Source organism: Sturnira hondurensis, unplaced genomic scaffold, assembly GCF_014824575.4.
Source record: "Sturnira hondurensis isolate 20B ecotype Veracruz unplaced genomic scaffold, ASM1482457v3 Scaffold0004998, whole genome shotgun sequence".
NCBI lineage: Eukaryota > Metazoa > Chordata > Mammalia > Chiroptera > Phyllostomidae > Sturnira > Sturnira hondurensis.
In genome coordinates this window covers 6077846-6098420 of record NW_028077629.1, presented here as the reverse complement: position 1 = coordinate 6098420, position 20575 = coordinate 6077846, and the positions used below count along the sequence as shown (strand labels likewise).

At 35.8% G+C, this 20575-nt stretch overlaps 1 protein-coding gene and 1 pseudogene across 2 annotated transcripts in view; both read left to right on the top strand.

Annotated features, from left to right (window-relative positions):
- Nucleotides 1–10779, top strand: part of LOC118987096 (coilin-like) — a 71114-nt pseudogene extending 60335 nt beyond the window's left edge.
- The window catches only part of CCSER1 (coiled-coil serine rich protein 1), a 698243-nt gene that overhangs the window by 89049 nt on the left and 588619 nt on the right, over nt 1–20575 (top strand). The window contains exon 2 of one of the 2 annotated variants that reach the window (XM_037046098.1): nt 12235–12238. The exons of the other annotated variant lie outside the window; for it this stretch is intronic. The gene's annotated coding sequence lies outside the window, so the exon portion shown is untranslated. The remainder of the gene's footprint in view (nt 1–12234; nt 12239–20575) is intronic. 2 annotated transcript variants of the gene reach the window in all.

Sequence of the window (20575 nt, the reverse complement as noted above, 5' to 3'; positions counted from 1 at the left end):
TCCCTAAAAATTGCTCTTTATTTAAATTATTCTATCATTTGTTTCTGACTGGATCTTTTTTATGCTGTTGAGGTCCTCACTAAGTTCCTTGAGCATTCTTATAACCAGTAATTTGAGCTCTGCATCTGATAGATTACTTATCTCCATTTTGTTTACCTTTTTCTGGAGTTTTGATCTGTTTTTTCTTTGGGGCCATGTTTCTTTATCCCTTTGTTTTGGCGCCCCCCCCTGTATTTGTTTGCATGTATGAAGTAGAGCTGCTTTGACTCTGTGTCTTGGTAGTGTGGTCTAATGTAGTAGGTATCCTGTAGGGTCCAGTGGCACAACCTCCTCTACCACCCAAGCTGGGCATTGAAGTTGCACCCTCTGTGTGGGCTGAGTGCACCTTACTCTTGTAGTTGAGCCTTGATTGCTATTGGAAGGTCAAAGGGAGGGATCTACCCAAGTCAGCAAGCTTTAAGGATTGGCTGTGACCACTGACTGCCAACCATCACCCTTTCTGAAGGATCAGCGGGTACAGGGGCAGAGTGGTGGTTCTCCATGTGGTCTGCAGCTGTCCAGTGAGTGTGCCATCTCTGGGGTTTCCCATGTGGGGCATGCCAAGTTCAGCCTCCACCTGTGTTTTGCCTGAGGCTGCCCTTCCTAAACTATAAAACAGTTTGAGGTGGCTACTACTTATGCTGGGCTTGGAGATTTCCAGGGAAGCTAAGCTGTGAATTTATGCTGCCTGATGCTAGTACCTGGCCTGGGGACACTTAGGAAGAGGTCTGGGGGCTGGGGACTTGCTGAGGCTGGCTATTCCTTATTTGATAGAGTTTCAGAAGTTGTCAAACATAATTTAGTCTTAAGATGGAAGGCCCAATATATTAGATATTTTACTTTGAAAAATAATAAAAAACTCTTAAATTTTATAATCATAAAAATATATTTATCTGTGCAAGAATTGAATCATGCTAATTATTAAATAATTGCTATGGAAGTATATATGACTTTGCTGTCTAGGAATGATGTTAGGGTGATTTACATTATATGTAGAAAGGAATTATTACTAGAGCTCAGAAAGTCAAATCTGTCTTTGAAGTCCTATTAATAATTCATACAACTCATATCAAAAGCCTTCCAGGGAAAAGGTGATTTTGTTGGTGGGAATGATTTCTTTTTACTTTGCTTCCAACCCTAACTCACAAAGAAGCCAACATTGTTTCAAAGCTAGGAAAAAAGGAAATAGCATGAAAATTTACCAACCTCTACCTAAGGATATGCAAAATAAGGAATATTTAACTGAAGGTAAAGAATATCACAATGCTGAATTCTTTATCATATTAATTGAAAGTAAAAGTTTGTTTGAATTTTTTAATTGTAACAAAGTTTATGGGAGGCAATGAGCTCTTAGTTTGAAAGAGCTCTCAGTTCAATGCAAAAAAGCTTTTCTGTTTCTTTTTATTTATTTTTTATTGCTACAAATAGTCTAGCAAGAAAAACAGTTTCGTATCAAAATCCTGGTTAAGGTTCTCCTCCTCAAGGCCAGGAGGAGAATTATTCATTCATTCATTTAGTTTTTGAATTTTTATTGTATTTTATTCATTACCACTGAGCCTCCTTATACTACCCCCACCCCCAGCAATCACCCACTGTTGTCCATGTCCGTGAATCCTTTTTTCTTTTACCTCATTGCCTCCACCTGCTAAGCCTATCTTCCCATAGCTGTCATCCTACTCTCTATGAGTCTGTCAGTATTTTTCTTCTTAGTTCAGTTTGTTCTTTACAAACCACATATGAGTGAAAACATATGGTATTTATCTTTCCCTGACTGGCTTATTTCACTGAGCATGAAGTTCTCTAGGTCTGTCCATGATCAAGTGGTCCATTTTCTTGTTTGAGTATAATGCAAGTTTATATTTCCATTTCACCTGCAATAATGACTGATAGCTTTGTGTTTTATTTTTAATTAAGTGTGGATTGGTAATACTTAAAGACATGCATTTCAGATACGGTGAGCCTTTTGATGTGTCAGATCCATGGTAGAGAATGATTTTGCATCTAGGATTCTATGTTCCCCCCAGCAAATTGCATGATAAATAGAATTTTATTTAACATACATAATTATGTTAATTTAGAAATGTTTGTGTTTTTAGTTATTCTAACAGACATGTGTGGATGTTGTTGTGTGTATTAAGTGTGCCTATTTTCTATTTGAGTGGTTTTTCTTAATTTTAAAGGTGGAATGAAAGAAAAATAGATTAACATATGAAACATAAAAAAACAATCTAATGTTATGGTGTTTAAGCATCATACCTACATGTGTGTTTTGCTATTTTATGAGTTGCATGCCAGCATATGTTATAAAGAACTCTATGGATAAAATGAAGATCAAAAAGCAATGCAGGAAAAAATAAATGATAGTTGCCTTGCATTTTTGATCCTGCCTAAATTTCAGTTTTTAATAGAAATTCATATGTCTTACTTGAAGATACAAATGTTCTAATGTAGTTAAAGTTATGAAGGAAGAAGAGCTTTTAAAAGTTGGTAGGACGATCACTGGTGTTTTAAATATTAATGTTTATGAGTACTGAGTATTCTTTCTGTCATCTATACTTGATACTTTCATTTTATTTGAGTAGTATGTATAAGCAATATTTGTGCCATACTTAGAAATCCTTTTCTAGATATCTTTTTCTTTTTTTTTTTTTGCTCCCAATCTGTTTACACAGAAGAGATTTGAAAGCACTTGAATTCAGAGTTAGTTCATAGTTGAGCAGACTAATGAAAATGTTTCTCAATAGCTTTTTCAAGGAAGTATTAGCTAGTTCATTAAGTAGATTAATATTACTTTTTTATATTTACTGTATACAATCATAGAAAACTATTTCATAAGTCTGTAGAAAATTAAAACAAAAAATAGAAAATAATTAAAACTGTACACTATTCAGTGTGTCTCTGGAAATGGAAATGCTGCTGAATATTACTGGTGGGTGGCTTTTCTTAAATGTATAAATGTATCGCCTGTGAATGGAGAACTATTATATTGAAAATAATGATAACACCCTAATTGTGCTGATTTTTCTGAAAGCTGACTACTGCTGTGATGAGGTGCATTCTGGGGTTGTGGAGCAGCAGCAGCTGTCAAACAGCCATGTTTTTCTCTGAGAACAGGTCTAATGTGGTGTTTTTCAAGGACAAGTGGCTCAGCTATTGTCTCAGTGAGCACTGATAGTTAATATTCAACAGTCTTCTTAATCAGAATTGTGTGTCCTACTCCCTAGAGTGTATGTTAAAGTGATTGTATGTTTATCAGAGGCTTCAACAGTGGAAACAGCATATTTCTGGATGAGGTGCTGGTAATGAGAACCTGTATTATCCCAGGCTGCTGATAAGAATCAGCAAAAGGCTGTCAAAGTGCACTGTTTGTGAAAAAAAATAATCACTTTAGCTCAGAGAGTCAAACCTTTCTTTGAAGCCCTTGTACTGTATATAACTTCAATTGTTTATTTACAGTAATGGGGCGGCGGGGGTATGTAATATCCTCCTCCAAACTCCAGGAGTGGCATGCCAGTGATCAAGTAGTCCGGGGGTCTGTTAATCGTTGCTTCTGTTGGAAGGCCGAGGAAGGTTTGCACAACCTGTTTCCTTTAGATTACAGAAAGTCCTTAATGAAGTAATGCTTGGAGGGTGAGCATTAGAGAGCTTAGTCTGGCATTCTTTAAATGTAACCGAAAGGTCATGTGGGGAAAAGAAGCTTTGCCAAAAGTAGAATAATGCAACAGCTAACATTTTCCATAAAAATGCTTGCCTACAATGCAGATTTTGTCATTGCTTTTATATTTAACCTCAAATTATTTTCTATTGATATGGTGATAGTGCCCTGGAAGCAGAACTGTCCTGTGAGATGTGACTTTTTTGTGCCAGTGGTGACAGTCCCACCTCTCTCTCTTTCTGTTTCTCTCACTCCCAAGTGATGAAGGGTACATTGTTTGCAAACCATGTCCCTATAATAATAAAAAGAACATATAGTTTGAATGTTGTTTTGTCTCTAATGGAGCACTATGTGGATGATTTCTGCAAGCAGTTCATTTTAATTGTTGGTGAATTTTCCTCTAGAATTAGAACAATTAATAATGAAAACACATTTTTGGGAATTGTTTCACATAAGAAAAAGCACACTTTGGACATTCATTAGGAAATAATGCACCTATATCCCATAGAAGTTAATCTTCATAAATAGCTATAATTTTGTAGGCTATAGTCAGGGATATTGATTATCTCAGTGATACTGAGATGTGGACTGAACTGTATACATTGATCTTTGGCATAGAAAGATGGGCATGTTAATGTAGAAAATTTATTACTGCTACATATTTGAATCTTGTGTCATACTGTTTTGCTAATATTAAAAATAACTCATTTACTTGGTATTGTTATATGTAGTCAATTTCTAATTTACCTTTTAAAAATTGAGCAAGTTTATATTTTTGTTTATTCTTAGGTGTAGCTCATAATTGTTTCACTAGTTGTCTCATAACCGGATTGTTCTGATACCAGGTTTCAGTAGAAGTGTGTGTCAGTCAGTGCAGTCAGGAGATGGAAACCATGTTTGATGAAATAAGTGAGTTTAACATAGAAAAATTATTATAACAACTAAAACTTCTTACACAGAAAAGGAAGACATCAACAAAATAAAAAGACCACCCACAGAATGGGAGATTATATTCTCTAATATATCTGATAAGGGGTTATATCAACAATTTATAAAAAACATAAAATAGTCAACACCAAAAAAACAACCTAATTAAAAAAATGGGTAAAGAACCTGAATAGACACTTCTCCAGAGAGAACATGCAGATGGCCAATAGAAATATGAAAAGATGCTCAATGTCACTAATCATCAGAGAAATGCAAATTAAAACCACAATGAGATATATCCTCATACCTGTCTGAATAGCTATCAATAAATCAACAAACAAGTGCTGGTGAGGATGTGGAGAAAGGGAAGCCCTTTTGCACTGTTGATGGGAATGCAGACCAGTGCAGCCACTGTGGAAAGCAGCATGGAGACACCTCAAAATATTAAAAATGGATCTGCCTTTTGATTAAGTGATCCCACTTCTTGTAATATATCCAAAGGAACTGAAAACACTAATTCAAAAGAATATAAACAGCCCTATGTTCATTGCAGTATTATTTATAATCACTGAGATATGGAAGCAGCCAAAATGTCCATCAGTAGATGAGTGTCTAAAACAGCTATGGGATATTTACACAATGGAATACTACTCAGCTGTAAAAAAAGAAAGGAATCTTACTCTTTGTGACAGCATGGATGGACCTGGAGAACATCATGCTAAGTGTAATAAGCCAGTCAGAAAAAGACAAGTGACGTGTGATTTTGTTCATATGTGGAATCTAATGAACACACTGAACTAACGAGTAAAATGGGTACAGACTGATAGATGGAGAGCAGGATGACAGCTGTTGGTGGGGCAGGTAGGTAAGGGAGTAGAAGGACTGAGAAAAAAGGAAAAAGGACTCATGGACAAAGACAACAGTGTGGTGATTGTGTGGCTAGGAGTGGGGGATGTAAGGCAACTGAACAGTGATGGAGAATACACAATTAAAAACCTCAGAAAAACACCTAAAACAAAGAATAGAAACAGAAGCATGGACTCATGGAACAGAATGACAACTGTAAGATGGGAGGAAGGAAGTGGGGACTGCTTAAAAGAAGGTGAAAGGATGAACTAAGAACATATATGAAAGACTCATGGGTCTAGACAATTGTATGGGGAATGACTATGGCAATGGAGAGTGTCCTGGGGGGACGGGAGGATAGGGGAAATCGGGACAGCTGTAATAGTATGAATAATAAAATAAATAAGTATGTAAACAATTAAATTATGACAACAGTATAACTAGGAGACATGTGGAAACCTATAGGATGCCCTAGGGCAGAGAGAGTGTACTAAAGAAGAACAAACCTAGAAGAAACCTCTGGAGAAAAGTTGTAGTAATCCCTCCTATTAGACAGCAAAGCACTTCAGAAATTTGGCCATGCGTCAAAGAGAGTGTGCAAGCTGCTGGACAAGGTGGTGGCAGAGAGAGCAGAGCAGGTACCAGCAGTCACACTGGTGACTGCCCATTAGATGGCTTGAACCCCTTGGCAGTGGAAACTGAGGGCCCCTTTGTCCTGTGGTGTCCCACCAGCTTCTCTGTCTAGAAAGTTTAACACCGTGCTTATTGTAAAGGAGAAGTTCTTAAAGGATTTCCATCTAGGATCACAAAACGTATACGTATTGAAGAGTGTGGTAGCAGCTGGGGGACAGTTACAGTTGTCCCTTGAACAACGTGGGTTTGAACTGCTCAGGGGCACTTACACATAGATGTTTTTTCAATCAATATACAAGTTGATCCTCCATACCCCCAGTTTTCACATCCATGGTTTCAATGGACTGTGCATAGAAAACACTGTCTTTCATTTTTGGTTGGGAATACAAGCATGATGCATTGTTTTATGTTTTTATGTAAAATACTTGTGTGTTCATGGATTTTGGTGTCTACAGAGGTCCTGAGACCAGTTCCCTGTGGGTACCCTGGCATTACTCAAATAAAGGTTTTGGGGAGTCAAAAGTTATACGCAGATTTTCCATGTGGGTTGGCGTCCCCACCCCTGCATTTGTTCAAGGGTGAATTGTAATTCATTAAGAGGCACGTGTTAACTCGCATTTAGGTGTTAGTTGTAGCTACAACTAACTACAAACTAGTTACAGCAAAAACAGCAATTCCGATTTCCTTAGGAATGTCATGTTGTTTACTGGTACCTTGATTTTAGCCCCTTATTCTTGTCTACCCTGATTTGTCCCCTGATCCTTGCTTTCAGTAACCGAGCTTATATCTGTGCTTATTTTTCACTATATCTTTCAAATGCACTACGCCTAGTTTTTGCAGTGGGATAGGGAGCCTATCTACATATGCCACTGAATGTCTTCCCCCATTCTTTAGAGTAAGTGTTTGGGCAACCTTAGTGGAAGAAACCCATGGAATATCAATAAACTCTATTCTAATTAGAACTATTCATATCTCTTTTATAAGCTAGTGAAGAAACTGTTTACCCCTTGAGTCTGCACGAGAAATAGCACACAGTTCATTTGGCACAGCTAAAGGGCAATATTGATTTTGAGGCACTGAGGAACATGCAAGTGTATAGATCAGTTTGTTACCAGTCAGTCATTTTTTTCTCTCTGCTGTTAGTACAGCCATTATTGTGGTTTAGGTGAGAAAGGGTTATTATTAGTGACTGCCTTTTAATCTTCAATAGATGCTATCATTTGCATTTACGAGTATATTTATAGACTGTTATAATCACATGTCAATGAGTTTCAACTCTATTAAATATATGTAAGAGACAGGGGTCCAGTTGTACAGGTGTTAAAAATAGTGTTTAAAAGGTATATGCTAATTAGTAATCCCTTGACAAAGCTGGTTTATTATAAACCACAGTAACAGCCATGTGCTAAATTGCTTAAAATATTTGTGTGTTTTCTTACTTTAACATAGGGATTAACACTGGCAAGCAGTTTTTTTTTTTTAGCAGCCAGAACATAGAACAGTTTTGTTATAATTGCTTTATTCTTTCTTATATTAAAGGAAAGATAAAGCCTTTGATGGAAATACTATAATTGCTTTGGCGATTTTCGTTGAATTTATAATCTTTCCTCAAGGTGCTTTTTTCCTCCCCTTTATGTAAACGAAGATGGGAGAGGGGGTATTTTATACATGATTTAAAGAATTCCAACATGGATAAGTCCAACAGGTAAATTATTTGCAATTTCCTTTTTAAAAAGAGTGTTGCAAAAATGTGAGCATTGAAAAACTAATACTTCAGTACAAATGGTTTATTTATTGTGTGGAAAAAACAGGTGATGCTATGAAAACCGTTATGAAACACTTTTATAAAATGAGTAATGAAATAGTTACAGGACAAAACATGTGCCTTTGGTGTACCTTCTAGAGTTAGTAAAATCTACTAATCCTGACTTAATGCATGATAATAAGTTCTATGAATGAATTCATCTCCATCTATCATGATATAGCAAAGCATTACCTGCTGTAGTGGATATAGAAGTAAGATACTATTTCTGACTTCACTGAACTTAAAATAGTTCTTTAACTGTAGATATTTTGATTTTGCCAAACTACCAAGAAATGTATCAAATAGTTGAATCAAAAATACATAATTCATTGAGAACAAAAAGGTGGGAAAAGGATGGACAAAAACATAGAGCTAATAAATTATATATAGTAGGTTATCAATTAATAGACATTCATAAAATGCATTATTTCCATGGCTCTGAAAATTAAGCTTGAAAACATTAAGTTCATTTTCCTTTATTATAAACAGGCAATGAGTGATCACAGATGACATTTAGTGTGGGTATTCTAATTAGATGACTACAGAATTGGTTGTCTTTACTGATCCTTATATAGTCCTCTAAAATGCATATTATTCAGGACCTCTTAATTTTATTTTTTTACTTCAATATAATTTTATTTCAAAATCTGCAAAGTTGAAGGAGAAATCTGATATTTTGTTAAAAGAAAGCAATTTTCACAGCATGTATTTAGTCATTGTAGGTTTGTGTTGATTAAAAACCGAAAGGAAGTTTCTGTTCAGGATCCTCATTCCAGCACACTCAGCCAGATACTTGAGATCTTCTAGCAAGATAACACATTCCTGATCTGAACTGCTGGTGAATCCTCTCACCGAGTGAAAAGGGAGTTCTTCCGCAGAACGCACACCAGGTCTCTTGCTGACTGCTCTGCGCGGGGCCCTAAGAACCCTTCACTTTAAAGTTGAGAAATATGTGAAAGGATTTCTTGCTGCCTGCAACAAACCCAACTATTTGTTAATTCTTGACAGTGACAACTATAAAATACTTGTAATTTGTAAGATGTTCCACATTTAATAGAACAACTCAAATGTAAAAAATTAGGTCAAGTAGCATGCTTTCATGTATTATAATGTTACTTAATAAATCTTAACTGAGAGAAGATATGCAGCACTTTCTTATACGTGGTATTTACAAACTGCTTCTGAGAATGGCTACTTGATGGTTAAAAAATTACATAAAAAAGATAAGAAGCCATACATACAGGAAATGTTGTGTTTTAAGTTTTTGTTACTAAAATTAAACCTGAAAAAAAAGTTCTAGAAAAGCGACACCCAATGTATTTTAAATGATGAGGTAGATATTTTGTCCTACTCCATAAAGTGAATATAACAAAAAAATTCATACAACTTTCAGTTATTTTTTTTACAGTTCAGGCTATAGTCACTTTCACAAATGAGGCATTTATGAACTATGAGGTAGAGACGTCACACTCGGGCAAGCTCTGTACTTGATGTGTTATTCGAAGGTTCAACGATCAGTCTTGAATCAATCCATCAACACTTTCCAAAAAGCAGTGATCCTTTTCTCTTGTGTCACAGCATACTCCATTACCTCAGTTCCATTTTCATTCTGGTAAAGCAAATTAAATGTCCCAGGTTCTTTCAGGACAGGTAAGGATGAAAGAATTTCTATATTTACTTGCTGGGTCTCTGGACTGTGGCTTAATATTTTTCCTTCCTTGTAGTCAGAGACATCAGGTGAATAATTGGATGTTAATTCCAAAAGCTTAAATGAAATATTTTTCCAACTTGAGGGACAGCTGCTAATAGTGGTAACAGACTCTAGTCCTTCTTGTGTGTTTCTACTGGATTCTGGATAATAGTAGATGAGTTTGTAATGGTGATGGTACTCATTTCTTACCTGCAAAGAAACAGCCATTTAAGTTGGAAGAAGATTTTCTCCTGATTGTAGAAATTCAAAGAAGCATTGGAGGAGGCAAAAGAACAACAAAATTAAGGACACCTTGGATCTAGAACCAAAAGCTGTCACAGATCAGAATGTGAAGGGAAAAAATGAGGAAAAACAAAGCCAAATGTGATATAGTAGATGATGATGAAGAGGAGACCAAAAAAATCACCAAAGAAATAAAGGAGAGATGCATATATAGAAAACAGACAAAGAATCCCAAGTCTCCTAAAGCACAGAGAGTCAAAGAGTGGGCTGTCTGGAAGTCTAGAGTTCTGCTAGAATCGGCCTGGTTAAAGCCAAAGGAAAGGTAGCATGGACATTCATGTAAAATATAGTCCCAGGTTCTCCTCAGAGTCTGAGTCTTATCATGAATCAAACACCGGTGGTCTCAGCAATGTCATCTTGGAGGTCAGAAATTCCTCAGAGAAAATTTCAACCACATGGTCAAAGGGAGGGCCCTCTATTAAAAAAAAGTTCCGAACAAAGTAGCTACAAAAACTAGCTTTATCTCTATCCCCTCGAGGACAAGACAGCTAGAAAATCATCTTCTAGTTCGAACTCTAGTTCAGAGTCAGATGAGGAATGCATGATGCCAAAGAGCCCGCTGAACAAGACTGCAGGTCTCTTAAGACAGTAGGCCTGTTTGCAGGAAGAGGCTGTCCAGGTCTGGGGCCGTCGTCACGGACTCCAAATTCTACGGGATGGAAGCCCAATGACTCAACCAGTGGCAGAGAGCTTCTGGTCCTTCTCCCACTGTGACTGTCCCCACCAGTTTAGGAAGAAGTTGGGGTAGAGGAGAGGACCTTCTTTCTCATAAGGGAGTTAGGGGTTGGGACATGTTGGGGGAGAGGTTGAGGATGAGGGCTTGTTATTCCCTGTGTTTTAAATAGAAACCCTGACTATCAGAAGCAGCAGCATTTAAATTAATTTTAAATGGATGTTCAGACAGAGTAGGAGACTTGGTACATGTAGTTACACAACCAAAAGTAGTGAACGGAGACACAAATCCTGGACTGCACATCCCCAAACCAGGCCTTTTCCACTACACATTGTGGCTTCTAAAAGTTAAACATAATTAAAGCTTTTTAAAAGATGTTAAGTACCTGATAATTTTATTAACTTACATGTTGTATTTAAAGACTAACAATTCAGCTGGTAATTTTCATTAGATTTGTAGTAACTCAACTTTTACATCTGTCCCCTCAAAAGTATAAAGTAGATGAAAATTACAGTGTGATAGGTGTGATCAAGGTAAATATGTTACAATTTAAAAAATAATATCTTTTCTAGACCTGAGAACCTTCTTTGCTATTGAAACTTTCACTGGTAACATCATCTTTCATTCTTAGCTCACATAACAAAAACTGAGTGTATTGATTTCCTCTTTGTGGCTTATGTATACATTCTTAGTTTTCTAGCACTAATTCTCAAGTATTGCAATAATGAAAATAATAGCTGTGACAGTAGTGAATTATCAAGTTTCTCTTTTTTATTATCCCATTATTTCAAATGTTAGAGAGTTTTCAGGTTTATTTCTTGTCTCTCCAATTAGAAAAATAATCCTTTTAAAGTTTGTATCACCATTTCACCATTTTCTCTTAATGAGGGAGACTGAACACAGAGGTTTTTCTATAACAAATAGTATAGACTAAACACCAGATTATTCTGGGTGGTGAAAATGAATTATGAAATAGGGTTTTGAAAATTGTAACAAGGTGCTTGATAGACTTGGGGTTTCCTAACTTCTTGATAAGATTAGTTTATTATGATTATATGCATATTTTATATATTGAGCATACCAAAAATGGATTCTGATTAGTAAAAGCCCTGAGAAGTTGTCTAGCATTAGAAAAGTTCACCAAATTGTTTGCACTGAAGTGGTGTGATAACATCTGGCAAAGGTTAAATGCTCTATCAGAAAAATCTAGAAACAAGTCTAAGTTCTTAAAGTTGCTTAGAAATGGGCTCAAAGGCGTCATGACCAGCTGAGTAGAGAATGATCTTTAGATTCACTTGGCCTCAGTTGGAATTCCAGCTCTGTCAGTAGTTCTGTGAATTTAGACAAGTTGATTAATCTCACTAAGACATGTCTCTTCACCTATAAAATAAAAGTACTATCACATCTTATGTAAGGCTTTTGTGAGAATTAACCAGAGTAATGAATGAATTGTATCTAGTACACATAATAAGATGCTAAAAAAAATAGCTCCTTTTAAATTGTAAATATCAAAGTCTATTTGATGTAGTTTATTTGAAGTATGTAAGATTTTAAAAAATTTTTATTTATTTATCTTTAGAGGGGAAGGGAAGGAGAGAGGGAGAGAAATGCCAATGTATGGTTGCCTCTCAGTGTCCCCTGCTGGGAACTGGCCTGCAACCCAGGCATGTGCCCTGACTGGGAATCAAACCGAGATCCTCTGGTTCGCAGGCCCGTGCTCAATCCACTGAGCTATACCAGCCAGGGTTGTAAGATTTTTTCTTAAGATTTTTATTTATTTACCTTTAGAGGGGAAGGGAAGGAGAGAGGGAGAGAAATATCAATGTATGGTTGCCTTTTGTGCATCCCCTGCTGGGAACTGACCCGCAACCCAGGCATGTGCCCTGACTGGGAATCAAACCGCGATCCTCTGGTTTGCAGGCCTGTGCTCAATCCACTGAGCTGCACCAGCCATGGCCATGAAGTATGTGAGATTTTTAATATTATGAATATTTAATTCTATTTTTATGATAAACATGTGCAATGACTTTGTTCTTTAGAAAATTTAGCCTGATGATTTGGTTCTTTCATGGTGTAATTAGTTTCCTCATCTGAAAGAGTTAAGCTACCTTAGACTAAAGGGTGTGTTAAAATCTTTAATCTGTTTTCTTTTAGCTTCCTTCTTATAAGTCACTGAGTTCAGGAAAAAGACATTCTTAGTGAGTTGCTTTTATTATATGCTCCTGTGACAGCCCATTGTTAGTTAAAAATTAACTGTAGAGTTTTATTCATATGTATTGTAAAAACCAAAGCAATTTTACAAAAATGAACATTACATATCAAGGTAACTTTTATGCTTCATTTGCAAGTGAGTATAGAAATTTTTAGTTGAAATAGTTGTTTATGGTACCAATTTGACCCTATATTACTGTGTTCCTTCTGGCCAATTTCTTATACTGCTTCTTCACTTTCTGGTGTTTGTAAAATGGTCAGTTGCAATGATGATGTTCAGCTTTGAAACATTAAGCTTATCTATCTTATTAAGATGTTGCAAAACATATTATAAAATATTTGTAATCATAAGAACTCTAGTAGCCTAGGGCAAATTAACAGAATAAGTAGCTTTCTTTTTCTTCTCCTTAGGGAATAAATTTAAGTAGAAATTATTGAAAAGGTAATTAATATTGTTCTCTAAATATTCAGTCATCCTGAAGTAGTTATCCCTCTCACAAAAGGGAGCATTGTTATTTAATAAGATTACGGACCAGTTGATCAGCTGGTACCCTGTGGCTCCTTGTGGACTGGTGAGGGATTTATTAAGCATTGAGAATTTTATATTTGCATTTCATTCATAAAACCATTATGATTTTCAGCACTTTTTGTGCTTAAAAATGATATGTGTGTTTATATTTTTATTTTGCATATGAGAAAATTAAGGCTTAGAGAAGTCAAACTTTTTATTTGGGGGGTCATATTGTTTAAAATTGGCAATGAAACTTCAACCCAATTTACTTGGATTTCAGTTCTTAATCTTTGTTGTCATTTAGCTTTGTTCTCCTACTTGATTATATTTTAAGTGCCTCACTGACTAAAATACAAAATATATTTGTATCTTGTTCCCAGTAAAAACATTCATTCATTCATGTACATTGGTACCTAGGGCAAAGGACCTAAGTTATCCTGGCAGTAATTGCAGAGTGGTAGGTGATGAGGTTAGAAGGCAGACCTGGATCAGATCACATAGGGGTACATAATTTATGTGCAGTTGGAGAACACAATAAGGGGTTAAGTAGAGGATAGAAAAGGGCAGTCGTGTGGTTTCTGGTGGTGTGTGTACTTTGGTGATGAGGGGGTGAGGGTGGCAAGAATGGAAACAAAGGTCCCAGAGAAGAGATGTGTGCCATGGCCAAGCTGGAGGTGAAGCCATGTATGTGACTTGCACTGCAATGAGCTGGGTGTGGATAGTGAGGGGAAAGAGGAACCCTGAATGGCCCCTTGACTTTTACTGTGTATGCTGTCATTTATTGACAAAAAAGAACACAAGAGATTTAATGGTGGGATTGGGAAATTCAGTGTTTTGTTAGAACCAAGTTAAGTTTAAGTATTAGTTGGAACCATGTGAAGCTTCTTCTATTCATTTTTTGTCCATTGAAAATAGTAATTTCATATAGTTCAACATAATATCTATTAGATATACTCATGGAGATATCAAATAGGTCATTGCACATGTAAGTCTAAAGTGCCAGGAAGCAGTCTAGGATGAATACATAGATTTGAGAGTCATCTCACTGGGACCAGATGAAAGGAAAAAAAGAGTGTGTAGATAGAGCAAAGTGCAGGTCCCGGGATAATCCTAAGTGGAGGCAAGAAGAATGGTATGGGTTGGCAAGATGTGGAAAGTTACCAATGAGATTTTTCTCTCCCACTATTGTCAGAACATTGTTACTTGTGTGCATTTTTCTTAGAATCTGAATGTGAGACCCAGCCTCTGTCTACATACACATTTTGCATCCTATTAGTTAAGTGAGTCTTGGATTAATCTGAGACTTCTTTTAACACCTGTATGTGGTACAATAGAGTCTGAGGAATAAACTGTTGGAACAGTTGGGAGAGGTGATAAATAGAACTTTCATGGCCAGAATAACTGTTACTTTATTTTCTTTTGCCAAGAGCATAGCTTTTCAACTTGTTGCCAATGTGCATGTACATATATACACATGCATAAATCATCAAAACACTATGTGTAAGTGTTGAAAGTGAAAATGTGGAAAATTGGGGAATGGACTTTAGAAACGGATACATATAACAACAGCAGCAGGACTTTCTTGTTGCCTACCGTTTTTTTCTTAGAGTTTGACATATAATAGGTTCTTAATTAATATGTATTGAATGAGTTAAGGTATTATATTAAATTACAAGGGTTAAAGATGAAAATCTGGACATAAATAATTCTTTTTTAATTTAATCTTTATTGTATTTTTCCCATTACCATCTAGTCCCCTTATACCCCACTCCCCTCAGCAATCACCACACTGTTGTTTATGTCCATGAGTCCTTTTCCTTTTTGCTCAATTCCTCCACCCCCTTTTTATGGTAATTTTGCATATTCTGCTGCTTGCTTCCTGCTTCCTAACTGGGTTTTGCTTTGCTAGCCTTACACACTTCACCTCAGAATCATGATATACTTGGTAATTTACTCAGCAGTAAGCAGAGAGCTTAAAACTGTTGGACACTTAACACTGATCTTCTGCTCAGGTCAGAACTCTTGGCTACACACTGCCACTAAATACCTAGGTCCCACTCCTCTGCTAGGTCTTGTAGACTACCTGATTCTGGCTGACGGTAGTTTCAAACCAACTCTTTCCTTTACCATTGTATGACTTACTTGTAGAATATTGAAATTCCTAGTTACTTTTCCTGAGCCCCTCACTGCGGTAACAAGTGTGTAAGTTATAATTATAGGGAAATGAAAGCTCTGTTCTGTGGCAAAGACCTGATACAGTTCTAATTCCTCATAATATAGACTGTATTTCACAGCTGTACTCATATTAGCCATCAGAGAAATTGGAGAGATAAAGGATAGCTCAGAGGGGAAGTTGATCTTTGTAGCAATTGAATTTTCTTATTTGTCATGTTCAGGAAGGAAAATATACTACTAATAGGTGTGTGTGTGTGTGTGTGTGTGTGTGTGTATATACTTGTTAGGGTTTTCTAGATGCCGGGTTGTAACATAATGTCTGCAAGTAGAGTTAGGTTTACATTTTTTCTTTCCAATCTGGATTCTTTTTGTTTGTTTGTTTTTATTTTTATTATTTTTATTCTTGTCCTGGCTAGAGCCTCCAGTGTGATATTGAATAGACATGATGAAAATGGACATCCCTATTTGTTCCTAATTTTAGGTGGAAAACATTCAGGCTTTTACCAATAAGTATAATGATAACAATGGATGTTGTGTATATGTCCTTTACCAGATTGAGAAAGTTTCCTTCTAGCCTTACTTTCTTGATGTTTTTGTTATGTTTTTCATCACATACTTTTGCTACATTTATGAGACAATTATGTGCTGTTTTTCTTTATTGATACAGTGTGTTACATTGATTTACTTTGGGATGTTAAGCCAACCTTGTATTCTGGAAAAATTTCATTTTATAATGCTGTATGAATTATGATTTTTACTATGATTGTTAGGATTTTGCATGTAAATTTGAGATACTAGTTTTTAGCTTCCTTTTCCATGTCATTACCTTGTTTTGGTACCAGTGTAATCTGGCTTTGCAGAATGAATCAAAAAGCATTCCTTCCTATATTTTGGAAATTTGTGAAGAGTCAGTGTTAATTATTATGTAAATATTAGGTGGAATTCTCCAATGAAATGGTATGGGTATGGCTTTTCTTTGTGAGAAGTTTTTAAATTACTAATCAGTCATATTTAGTTGTTGTATGTCTATTCAGATTTCTATTTATTATTGAGTCAAATTTGATCATTTGCCTTTTATTTATTTATTTATTTATTTTGAATCCTTGCTTTTCGTCAAGTTCAAAGCATTCCTTACAATTCCTTTTATTTCTGTAAGGTTGATAGTGATGTTCCCTCATTTTTTATCATATTTGTTTGAGTCTTCCCTTTTTTTCTTGGTCAGTCTTGCCCAAGATTTTGCTGAAATTTGCTGAAATTTTTCAATCTTGCTGAAGATTTGTTTGCTTTTTTTGTTGATGTTCTGCATTGTTTTTCACTTGTTTATTTCAATAATTTGTAAACTGATCTTTATTATTTCCTTTATTCTTTTAGATTTCATTTGCCTTTGCATTGCTACTGTTCTAAGGTCATAGGTAATAATATTAATTTTAGATATTTCTTCCTTTTTAATGTGTTTACAAATACAAATATTCCTCAATGCATTGCTTATGCTGCATCTTAAAAGTTTTGTTTTTTCTTCATTCATCTGAAAGGATTTTCTAATTTCCCTTTTGATTTTTTTTGACACATTGGTTATTTAGGAATGAGTTACATAGTTTATACATATTTGTGAATTTTTGAAATTTCCTTTTGTTATTACTTTCTAATTTTATTTGTTTGTGGTTGAAGAACCCACTTTGTGTGATTTCAGTTGTTCAATTATGAATTCACTGAATTTTATTATGTTCTTTTACAGTAACATTATTTCCTTTCACAGTATATTTTGCCTGGTAGTAATGTAACTATTTTTGCTTTTCTGCATCACTTTTTGTATGGTATACTTTTACTTTCCTCCTGTTTGTGTCTTTGAACATAAAGAATGTCTTTCCCATAGACAGCATATTTTGGATGCTATTTGTTGTTTTTTGCTCAGTTAAGACTCTCCTTCTGATTGGATTATTTAAAGATCCATATCTAATGTTATTGACGATATGATTGGATTTATGTTTGCCATTTAACTTTTTTGTTTTATACTATATATATGTGTGTTTGTGTATACACACATATGTATATAGTGTGTGTAAAAATATATATCATTTTCTTACTTGGTATAGAACACATAGACATCAAATTTATGTTAACTTAATTTCAGTGAGTTATCAAAATGTTACTCCTGTATGGTCCTACATTTGCTTCCTGTTGTATGCATATGTGTATACATGCACACAGAAGTATATATACACATATGTGTGTGTGAGTAAAGGAGGACATAGAGAAATAGCTTATGTTACAAACAAGATAATATATTGTTATTATTAATTTAGGTGTGATTTATATATTTTAAGAAAGCTGACAGTAAGGGAGAATTAGTATACATTTATAGAGTTTTGTTATGTTTACTTTTTTATTTACCACTTTATTTCTTTCTGTGGATTCACTTTACTATAAGGTGTCATTTTCTTAATTCAGTATGACTTTTTCCACTTTTTTGTGTTGTTATAAATACATTACATATCTGTATGTTATAGGCCCAACAATGTAATTATATAAATACATTTCATTTTATACACTTACATTAACACAGGTCAAGAGAAGGAAAGAGAAGATGCAATTATATCGTCTTTTATAATTTTTAAATAATTGATCTGAGTATCTTATTTGTCTTCATATTTGAAAGGTTATTTTGATGAATATGAAAACATTTTTAAGTATTTTTATTAATTATGCTATTACACTTTGCCCAATGTTTTCTCCCTTTATCCCCCCTCCACCCTATCATCCCCAACCCTCCAGCATTCTCCCCCTCCAACTTAGTTCACTTCCATGGGTTGTACGTATAAGTTCTTTGAGTTCTCTGTTTCCTATGCCATTTTTGTCTCTCCCCATCTATTTTATGCCTATCAGCTACGCTTCCTTCTTCCCTGTACCTTTCCCCTGTTTCTCCCCACCCTCTCCCCACTGAAATCCTTCCATGTGATATCCATTTCTCTGATTCTTTTCCCATTCTGATTGTTTACTTAGTTTTTGTTGTTTTTCTTTTCTTTTAGGTTCATTTGTTGATAGTTGTGAGTTTGTTGTCATTTTACTATTCATATTTTTTATCTTTTTCTTAGATAAGTCTGTTTAACATTTCATATAGTAAGGGCTTGGTGATGATGAATTCCTTTAACTTGACCTTATCTGGGAAGCACTTTATCTGCCCTTCCATTCTAAATGAAAGCTTTGCTGGATAGAGTAATCTTGGATTCAGGTCCTTGCCTTTCATGACTTGGGATACTTCTTTCCAACCCCTTTTTGCCTGCAAGGTTTCTTTTGAGAAATCAGCTGACAGTCTAATGGGCACTCCTTTGTAGGTAACTGTCTCCTTTCCTCTTGCTTCTTTTAGGATACTCTCTTTGTCTTTAATCTTCAGTAAGTTAATGATGATGTGCCTTGGTGAGTTCCTCTTTGAGTCCAACTTCTTTGGGACTCTCTGAGCTTCCTGGACTTCTTAGAAGTACATTTCCTTTGCCAGACTGGAGAAGTTTTCTTTCGTCATTTGTTCCAATAAGTTTTCTATTTCTTGCTGTTGTTCTTCTCCTTCTGGCTCTCCTATAATTTGGATATTGGAAGGTTTCAGGTTGTCCCAGAGCTTTTTAAGACTCTCTTCGCTTTTTTTATTCTTGTTTCTTCATTCCATTCCCATTGGATATTTATTTTTTCCTTTTGTTCCACATTGTTGATTTGAATCCTGGTTTCCTTCCTGTCATGGCCGAGTCCTTGAATATTTTGCTTTATTTCACTTCGGGTATCTTTCATTTGTTCTTTCATTTTTTTTTTGACCAAGCTCAATCAGTTCTGTGAGCATTTTAATTATCAGGGCTTTAAGTTCTCCATCAGGTAGGTTAGCTATGTCCTCATTGTTTAGTTCTCTTTCTAAGGTTATTCTCTGTTCTTTCATTTGGGTCCTAGTTTTTTTTTTTTTTTTTGCACAGCTGATAAGTTGTAAGGGAGCCTGAGGTATTCACCCGGGCAGGGCAGCCCTCCTTGGTGCACTGTGTCCCTGCCTGTGGGGGAGGGGCCGGAGAGGGAACAGTGCAGCTCACTTGCTTGTCTCTAGCACACTTTCTTTAAGACTCTTGTGTGCGATTGGGAGTTTCTCCCAACGTAGCAACCGCTGTATCAACTCTGTCTCAGTTACCCCTTAAGTCACCCCCTACTGTGCAGCTGTGCAGCCTGCCAACTTGCCACAGCCAGCCCTGCACCCAGGGTCCACTGACTGGCCCTGATTTTTTTCTGCTGGCCAGCCTGCTGCCTTACCAGTCTGATTGTTCTGATTGATTTTTTCTTTAATTCCTTGGTTGTGGGAGTTCCTTGGTTTGATTTTCTGGTGGTTGTGGTTGCTTATTGATTATAAATTGGTTGTTATCCTCCTTTTGGTTGTGTGAAGAAGCAAAGGGTTTCTACCTATGCCTTCATCTTGGCCAGAACTCTGAATATAAAAATCTTGACTTTTTTTCCTCTCAGCACTTTGAAAATATCATTCCACTGCCTTATGTTCTCCATTGCTTTTTATGAAAAAACAGTCATTCTTCAGAGGGTGTCTTTCTGTGTGCCAAAGTGTTTTCCTCTTGCTGTTTTCAAGATTTTCTCATGCTTGTTGTTTGTTTATTTGTTTAGTAATTTTTCCCAACTATTTTAATAAAGTCTATTTCTTTTGCAGTTTGTAACCTCTGATGTTGTTCCTCAGGGACACAGCCTTGGGCATGAGCACAGTCACTCTGACATCTGTTTGTATCAAGATGTCAAAGTAGCTTCAGTCAGTCTCTCTTTGACTGTCTCTTACTCCGGTTTCCCTGTTAAATTTCTAACTGGTCTATCTCCACTGGTATCATCCCCAGCTGTTAGCCTATTCTAGTTGCTTTCAGATTGCTGTATGGTTTTGAACAACACCCAAGGAAATGATTTCTCTACAGTTTGATCCAATTAAATTTGAGTCCTTTTCATAGACTTTCTTTGGGACAAGACTTTTCTCTGTTAAAACCTGTAGCTTGTCTGCTCTTATCCTTTTTTTTAAAAAACTTTCATGGAACAACTAGTCTCAGTTTATCACCATAAAATCTTCTGTCTTTTTAAGCATCCTTAGACTT